Here is a 7,439-nt window from a genome sequence, read left to right on the forward strand (position 1 = left end):
AAAGCCTATAGTACAGTCTCCTATCAGTATAACACATATGCATAACTGAATAAAATACAGTAACCAACAATAGGCATGTAACACAGTCTACTGCACAAATAATAAGAAATGCGATACTTAAATAAACTGTACTCACCTGCGAGGCTTGGACAAATAACTGTGGACATACACAGACAAAGATAGTCAGAGCAAAAGCATGTATCCTGTATGCATGTCAATCATATGCAATCACCAAAATGCATCAATCATAACGAATGCAATCCGTGCATATGATGCAATATGACATGGTCACCCCTGTCAACCAGTCAGCCATCTCACACACAATGGTGAGACCGAGTGGGTAGGGCTGTGACACCGTGCACTCTGCCATCACTGCTCCTAAAGAGTGACGGAGTGGACGGGATGCTGTCGGAGTACACCTATCCTCCTACCTCAAACATAGTGAGGGAGCGCAATGCTCTCAACTCCCGGTACGCGATGACGGGGAGGGACCCCTGTCTGCTACCACGCTGCAGTCACACTACCCATGAGCGGACCAGCGGAGCACTACAGAGCTACTGCCATACACACCCTACTGTGCTGTGCCACTACCCATGCAGTGAAACACGTTGTGTGCAGGCCTATGTAGCCGGCCGACGAGCTCAACAATAATGGAGTTGTCAATCGCCCAGCATGCAATCATGCAGGATGGTGCATGATGCTACAGTATGTCATACCTGAACATAGCCTCCTCCATATATGTGTGTGCCCAAAAGGTAAACGCATATATATAACCATGATATAAACAGCATAAATCCAAAGACATCACATATAACAATGATGTAAGTATCATGAATCCAAGAGCATGTATCACACATGTAAAGCAACTAATCCAGTAGAGTAGAGCACTATAGATATGCATCTCTATGAACACAGATAAGCATAGCAAGAAAGAAAAACATGCTAGACTAAGGTATAGATGCTAATCGTAGCAACATGTATCAAGTATCAAGTAACTAAACCAGGGAATATGCTAACTACCAATCGCTAATAATCGCCTACAGGTATAGAATAAACTATAACCAGAGAAGAGAAAGATCTACCAATTACTAGTAAACATATATAAACTGCACATATCACAAGACAATATCAACAAGATAAGTCAAAGGGTACCCGCCTCAAATAGAAGATACAATCCAGTCCTAATCCAATATCGAGATGCTCGTCTCGAATCAGAGTCCTGTGTCAAACAACATATATATTTTATTTCGCTAAATTCTAATAATAGCCAAATAAAATCCCTAAAATCAAATTAGGGCAAAACCCTAATCACATAACCAAAACTTACCTAACTAAATCTAATGGTCGATTAGGGTTAGTTACCTAATCCCTAGCCACCAATTTGATTAGAAATCCAAACTTAGATAAGATCCAATAGTTAATTAGGGTTAATTGCTTAACCCTAATTATTCCATTAGATTAAATCTACGTAAATAAATCTAATCATAATTGTAACGCCCGCCCTTCTTACCCAACCAAAGGCGGCGCTACGTTCTTTATACTACTTACGTACATGCTTTGGTTATACTATAGCAGCGGAAGAAAAAAAAAACTTTTAAACTATTCATTTTATTTAAATAAGCATGATATCACAGATTAAATTGCATATATTGAAATCATATTAATCCGTCCGGATCGTTCTTTGCCGAGCCACCACCACACACATCCTTATCCGCTCCTCCTGTTGCTCCTCTAGTTCATCCAGTTCTTTGATCTGCGGTACAAGGAAAGTAAGCTGTGAGCACTCATGGCTCAGTAAGTTCCTTTCCTACTCACTAAAACCGAAAATCATCGTATATTAATATCATGCGTAATATCATAAGCATATAACATACAAAGGTATCATATTCATATCATCATGGCATCATATCAAATCATTAGCTAATTCAAGCACATATGCAGGCAATGCATCATGAATTTGAAAACTTATACTTGTAAGTACTTGAAATTAATATCATCATCATTGGGGATCCCGGTTTGTACCACATACATCATAAGTAGGTCCAAGGTAGCAAGTCTTGAACCCTACCATACATACATACTAGGCCCGAGTCTTACTCCATCGACCTAGGGCATCAGAAGCCCATTACTGACGAGGCCCGAGTCTTATTCCATCGACCCCAGGCGTTTACTGAGCCCACCCTTGGTACAAACCATACAAAGTAATTTATCATGCATAACTATCATATCATATCCTTAACAATCTTTCATGCATTTCATTTTTCATTCTTCTCATTATGTATAGCATTTCATATGCTATTACATATCATGGCATTCACATAATTTCATTCTTCTCATTATGTATAGCATTTCATATGCTATCACATATCATGGCATTTACATATATTTCATTCTTCTCATTATGTATAGCATTTCATATGCTATCACATATCATGGCATTACATAAATTTCACATAAAAACATATAAAAAGCCTTGTACCACAGGTGAGGGGAAGCTTACCTTCTTCGCTTAAGTTTCCTAGAATTGAGAACTTGCTTGGACCTTTCTTCTTGCTTGCTAGGTTCGGCACCAATGGAGGGAAAGGAGTGGTTAGGTCTTTTGGTGGAGAGGGGAGGAAGAAGAAGCTTCTCCCTCTTGTGTTGCTCGGCAACAACAAGGAAGAAAGAAGAGGGAGGGAGTGAGGAGGAAGAGGAGCTTCCTTCCTCTTGTGTTGCTTGGCAACAAGAAGAAGAAGAGCGGGGGTCTCGGCACAAGAGGGAGGAGGAGAGGGAGAGGAGTGGAGGATGAATTTGAAGTCACCCCTCCATGCCTATTTATACTAAAATGAGGGGAGGAAATTTGACTTGATTCATCCTCCCCATTTATTCCTCTTCTTTATGATAGGAATATTCTAGAGATATGCCTTGTGAGTTCTCTCTTAATCTCTCTCTTTTCTCTCCTTTAATAAAATTTTCTATCTCTCCTCTTACAATATCCTCTCTTATCCCAATTGGTTAACACATGCATGCATCCACAAGAGAACCAAGGTTCAAAACTTGGTTATGCATATTTTTACTTCTTTTTCTTTTTAAGTAGAAAGAATCCTTTCTTATTCTTAACTACTTAATCCTTCCTCTCTTTACTAATAATTCTCCTATCCCCTTTGGTATCCTATACATGTTCCCTACAAGAGATCCAAGGTTCAATCTCTCTTCTAACATTTTATTTTTTTTTTACACATAATAATTCATATATATTATGCATTATGCATAAATATTTCATACATGTACATATTATCTCTTATTTCTTTCTTTTGTCCACATTAATTCCATACATTTTAAATCATGTATAGATGATTATATTCTCAACTTTATTTTTCTTTCATAAAGTTTTAATCATCTAAATCCATCTTAATATAGAATATTTACATCTTCTTTTCATTCGTACTCTCATTACCCTTATTTTCTTATCTAGGCTTTCTAGGGGTGTTACAATAATCAACAACTAGTAATCCAAATACTCCTAATTCAAAACAAACAGAACCCTAGTTCAAATCTACACATGATCATATATCAATTCCTTGTTCCTTACCTCAATCTCAGCTACTGTAACTACTGAAATCAGAAGAGCTGCTGGATGAGGTGGCTACCGTAACCAAGGTGAGCTGCTACTGGAGCCAACCAATCCACAAAACAGGACAGAACAGAACTTCACAGCCTACAGATCCTCTCTGCTGGGTTCACCTCACAATCCAGAACTTCACCTCACTGGTAGATTCATTTGGATCAAATAGTAGCTCAAACCATGGAAATCAGAGATCACACACCCTAATCTTACCTCGACAGATTAGTCAGCGACAAGGAAGAAGAGCAAGAACGGACAACAAGGAATCGATCCTTGCCTCAAGGATCACAGCTAGGGCACAGCCGGTAGCTCCGGCCCTAGATGGCGTCAATCAAATATCACCGGCATCCATGAAACCGAGAAGAAGAAGGGAAGAAGATTCAAGAATCGATCAAGGGAGAAACCAGCACGAATCTGATCTGAACCCTTCCCCACACCAGAACAAGAAGAGTAAACGCTGAGAATAATCCTAATCTAGCTAACCTTTAATTGATAATGATCCGACGAAGCCTTACCTCCCTAGATCACCTCCTGAGGGCGTCGCTGTCCGATCTGGCTAGAGAAGATGCGGATCGCTCCGGGAGCAACTCGAAGAAGATGAACGAGGGAGTCGACGTGAACCTTGGTCCTCACCATGCCCTAGCCACCAAGGGGTCGTCGTTCGGCCGCAAGATCCGCCGAAACTGAGACTCCTTAGTCGAAAAAGGCTTGGAGCCTGCTGATTTCCGTCGAGCTCCGATGATTCCAATGGTTCTGTCGAGGTCGACGGTCGCCGGAACCCTCGCTTGCTTCGTCCGCAAGAGAGATCAAAGGAAGGGGAGAAGAGAGGATCGGGAAGGAGGAGAAGGTTCGGGTGAATAGGGTTCGGCGATGGGTTTGGGTAAGGAAAAGAAAAGAATTTATAATTTAAAACTTTTCCTCACTTAAACAGGTATCCCAAACAGGCTTTATCCACGCCCGAAATTGATCCCCTCAAAACCCGTCGTACGAGCTCCGAAAAATTCCCAGAAAATTCCTAAAAAATTTCGGAAAAATTTTGTAAGGCTATTTCTCAAATAACCCTATTATTTAAATTTTTTCCGAGATCTCACACCTGAAGGATTATGATTGTACTATTAACTACTGTTGGTGCGGGTAGTACTAACGGTCTAACTCAGGTTTTGATGAATGACAAATCAGGTTAAGTTAGTTTGTTGTTGTCTAACACTTTGATCGAGTGTGCAGGAGAAGTCCAGACAGGTCGACGGGCTGACCGGATGTCTAGCACGAAGCCCACCTACGTCGACGGGCTGACCGGATAGCTGGCACGAAGTCCAAGCGGGTCGATGGGTTGACCGGACGCTTAGGCACAAAGTCCAGCTAGGTCGACGGGCTGACCGGATAGCTGACACGAAGTCCAGACGGGTCGACGGGCTGACCGGACGTCTGGCAGGTAAGTAAGGTTGTAAGATACCGTAAAAGTAAATAATAAATATTATTGGACGAAAAATTTTATTGGATTTTTCGGGGATTTTTAGAAATTTTCTGGGATTTAAACGGAGTCCGTATGACCCGTTTTGATAGGATGGATTCGGGGTACAGCGAAGCCTATTTGGGATACCCCTTTAAATGGGAGTTGATTAAGGATTTAACTTAAGGTTAATTAACTTAAACCTAAGTTTTATTTTCTTTAAATTTTTCTCCCGATTCATTTCCTTCCCCGATCCCTTCTTCCCTGACTCCCCTCCCTCGCGATCCGATTTCATCGCCGGTCGTCGGGAAGCGACGCCGATCGTCGGCACAAGGCAGCCCTTGATCGTTGAGGAGGAAAGCTACCGCCCCGACCTCTCCCATTTCTCTCTCCCTCGCCGCGAGTCTCTTTTCTCCCGAGCCCCGAGCCCCGAGCCCCTTTCTCTCGATTTCTCCTCGTCGATCGTCGACCCACGAGACGCCGGAGCCAAGCTCGCAAGGTCTCCGATCACCTCTCCTCACCGGATCTTGAAGGTACTAAAGATGTCCAAGCCATCTCTGGAGGTGTGATCGCTTCCTCGGTTGGTTCTTTTCCCCGTCCAGGAGATCCGATTAGGGTTCAATGAGGGGCATAGATCCGCGTCGTCTCAAGCCAATTGAACTTCTCATTCATCCTCTTCAATTCGTTTGCTGGAGAGTGATCGGTTGCTCTTCATCAACCGGATTGGAGTAGGCGATGGCACCTGGAAAGGACCAAATCTAGGTAAGCTTCATCCGAAATTGGGTGATTTCAAAGACCTTACCTCTTTGTGATGTTCTTCTTGATCTGGACTCTAATAGATTCAAGGGTTTTGCTGTTTTGTGAGGTTGTTCTTGTTCTGGATTGGAGGAAGGCATCGGATCAAGGTATTGGTAGATTTCTCTCCTGCCGATCACTGCTTCTCCACTTCTTGAAGCTGTGGAGGTCACGGGTGAGGAGGCAAGGGACTATTGAGGTGAGTTTTGTATTATGAATTAGGGTTTAAGCAAATCATTTGCTGTATGGTTGGATTATGGATTTATTCTAGGGAGGATAGGTGTGTGTGTGTGCTTGTAGCTTATGGACAGGGGTCATGGGGTTGTGAGCTACTGGATTAGCTGCTTCATCTTAAGGTAAGTGTTTTTCTAGTGATGTACTACTAGTTTTCTTATTAGAGTGCTACTCTATTGGGTTTTCTAAGGGATTGTAGAATTGATTCTTGATGTTAGTAGATGACACGTAGATTAAACGATGGTGTTAAATGAATTAATTGATTTGAATTTGGGATTTGGTTGTGATAAGTTGATTTGTGATGGTTATTTGGTGAATGATTTATGTAAATGGATACATGATCATTATTTGTATGTGTTGGATTGATTGAGGTTTATATGGGGTTGAAATTTGTGGATATGATGATTGGTTGATGTGGATTGTTATGTGATCATTCTTGAGGTCATTGGATTGCTTTTTGGTTGGATTGTCTGATGTGGTGGTTTGGTTAGTTGTAGATGATGATGTTAGGTTGTTGTGGATTTAGGATGAGTTTGGATTAGTGAGTTTTGGATTGATTAATAGATTGTGGATTATGTTTGGATCTAGAAAGAGTTGAAGTGAGGAATTAGGTAAGTTACTTCGATTAGGGTTTTCCTTAATTAGATTGGGGAGTTTATTTAGCTAGTTGCTACCTATGTAATTAGCTAAATATATATTATGTGATCGCAGGACTTGGATTCGGGACGAGTGTCTCGAAGTGGGATTGATTTATCTGACGCGGTCGACAGATAAAGGCGGGTATTTCTTCCTTTACCTCTATGTAGATTTTCTTGTACTTAGTGCATGGTTGTTATCCGATGGATTAGATTGCTTTACCTTATATCATATCTGTTTGTTGACTTCCTGCTAGAGACTTATGCTTGATCTTTGAGGTGTTCCATTTAATTCATATACAGTCTCAACTCTTGATATCTACTCTATGGTGATTACACGTGTAGAGTATGTCCTGTAGGGATTGTCGGGTGGCTGGTATTATCATGCTGATTGGGTATATGATGTGGACTGTATATAGGTGGGTATGTGTAGAGGAGTCATCTGGTTGACCGTGCATTTACACGTGGTGTGTATATCCGTATTTGTTATGTACTTTTGGAGGAGTGTGTTGATTGCACGTCTGTGGTTTATACACGTGTCCGATGTGTTTTATTGGAGGATACATGTTGATTGTATATGTGGGGTTGTCCATGTATGTCTGATATGTTCATTGGGGATTATTGGTTGATTATACATGTGTAGTTGTATACATATGTTTGGTGGGATATGTGGAGGTATCATGACGATTATACTCATGTTGGAGGTATTTATGAGGTTTGG

At 41.3% G+C, this 7,439-nt stretch overlaps 2 long non-coding RNA genes across 4 annotated transcripts; one reads left to right on the forward strand and one right to left on the reverse strand.

Moving 5' to 3' along the window:
• Positions 1 to 3,585: 3,585 nt before the first annotated feature.
• On the reverse strand, positions 3,586 to 4,145 carry LOC122031115. Its single transcript, XR_006125748.1, has 3 exons — positions 4,120 to 4,145; positions 3,818 to 4,023; positions 3,586 to 3,747 (listed from the first exon to the last, which is right to left on the reverse strand). It is a non-coding gene; the product is annotated as an uncharacterized LOC122031115 (long non-coding RNA).
• A 1,503-nt stretch (positions 4,146 to 5,648) lies between these two features.
• Positions 5,649 to 6,815, forward strand: LOC122031109. 3 transcript variants are annotated; one of them, XR_006125738.1, is made up of 4 exons: positions 5,649 to 5,816; positions 5,920 to 6,048; positions 6,130 to 6,205; positions 6,795 to 6,813. It is a non-coding gene; the product is annotated as an uncharacterized LOC122031109 (long non-coding RNA). The 3 variants fall into 3 exon arrangements; XR_006125736.1 differs by lacking the exon at positions 6,130 to 6,205 and having other exon boundaries at positions 6,795 to 6,815; XR_006125737.1 differs by having other exon boundaries at positions 5,920 to 6,205.
• Positions 6,816 to 7,439: the final 624 nt, after the last annotated feature.

The sequence above is a fragment of the Zingiber officinale genome, chromosome 11A, assembly GCF_018446385.1.
Source record: "Zingiber officinale cultivar Zhangliang chromosome 11A, Zo_v1.1, whole genome shotgun sequence".
Taxonomy (NCBI): domain Eukaryota; kingdom Viridiplantae; phylum Streptophyta; class Magnoliopsida; order Zingiberales; family Zingiberaceae; genus Zingiber; species Zingiber officinale.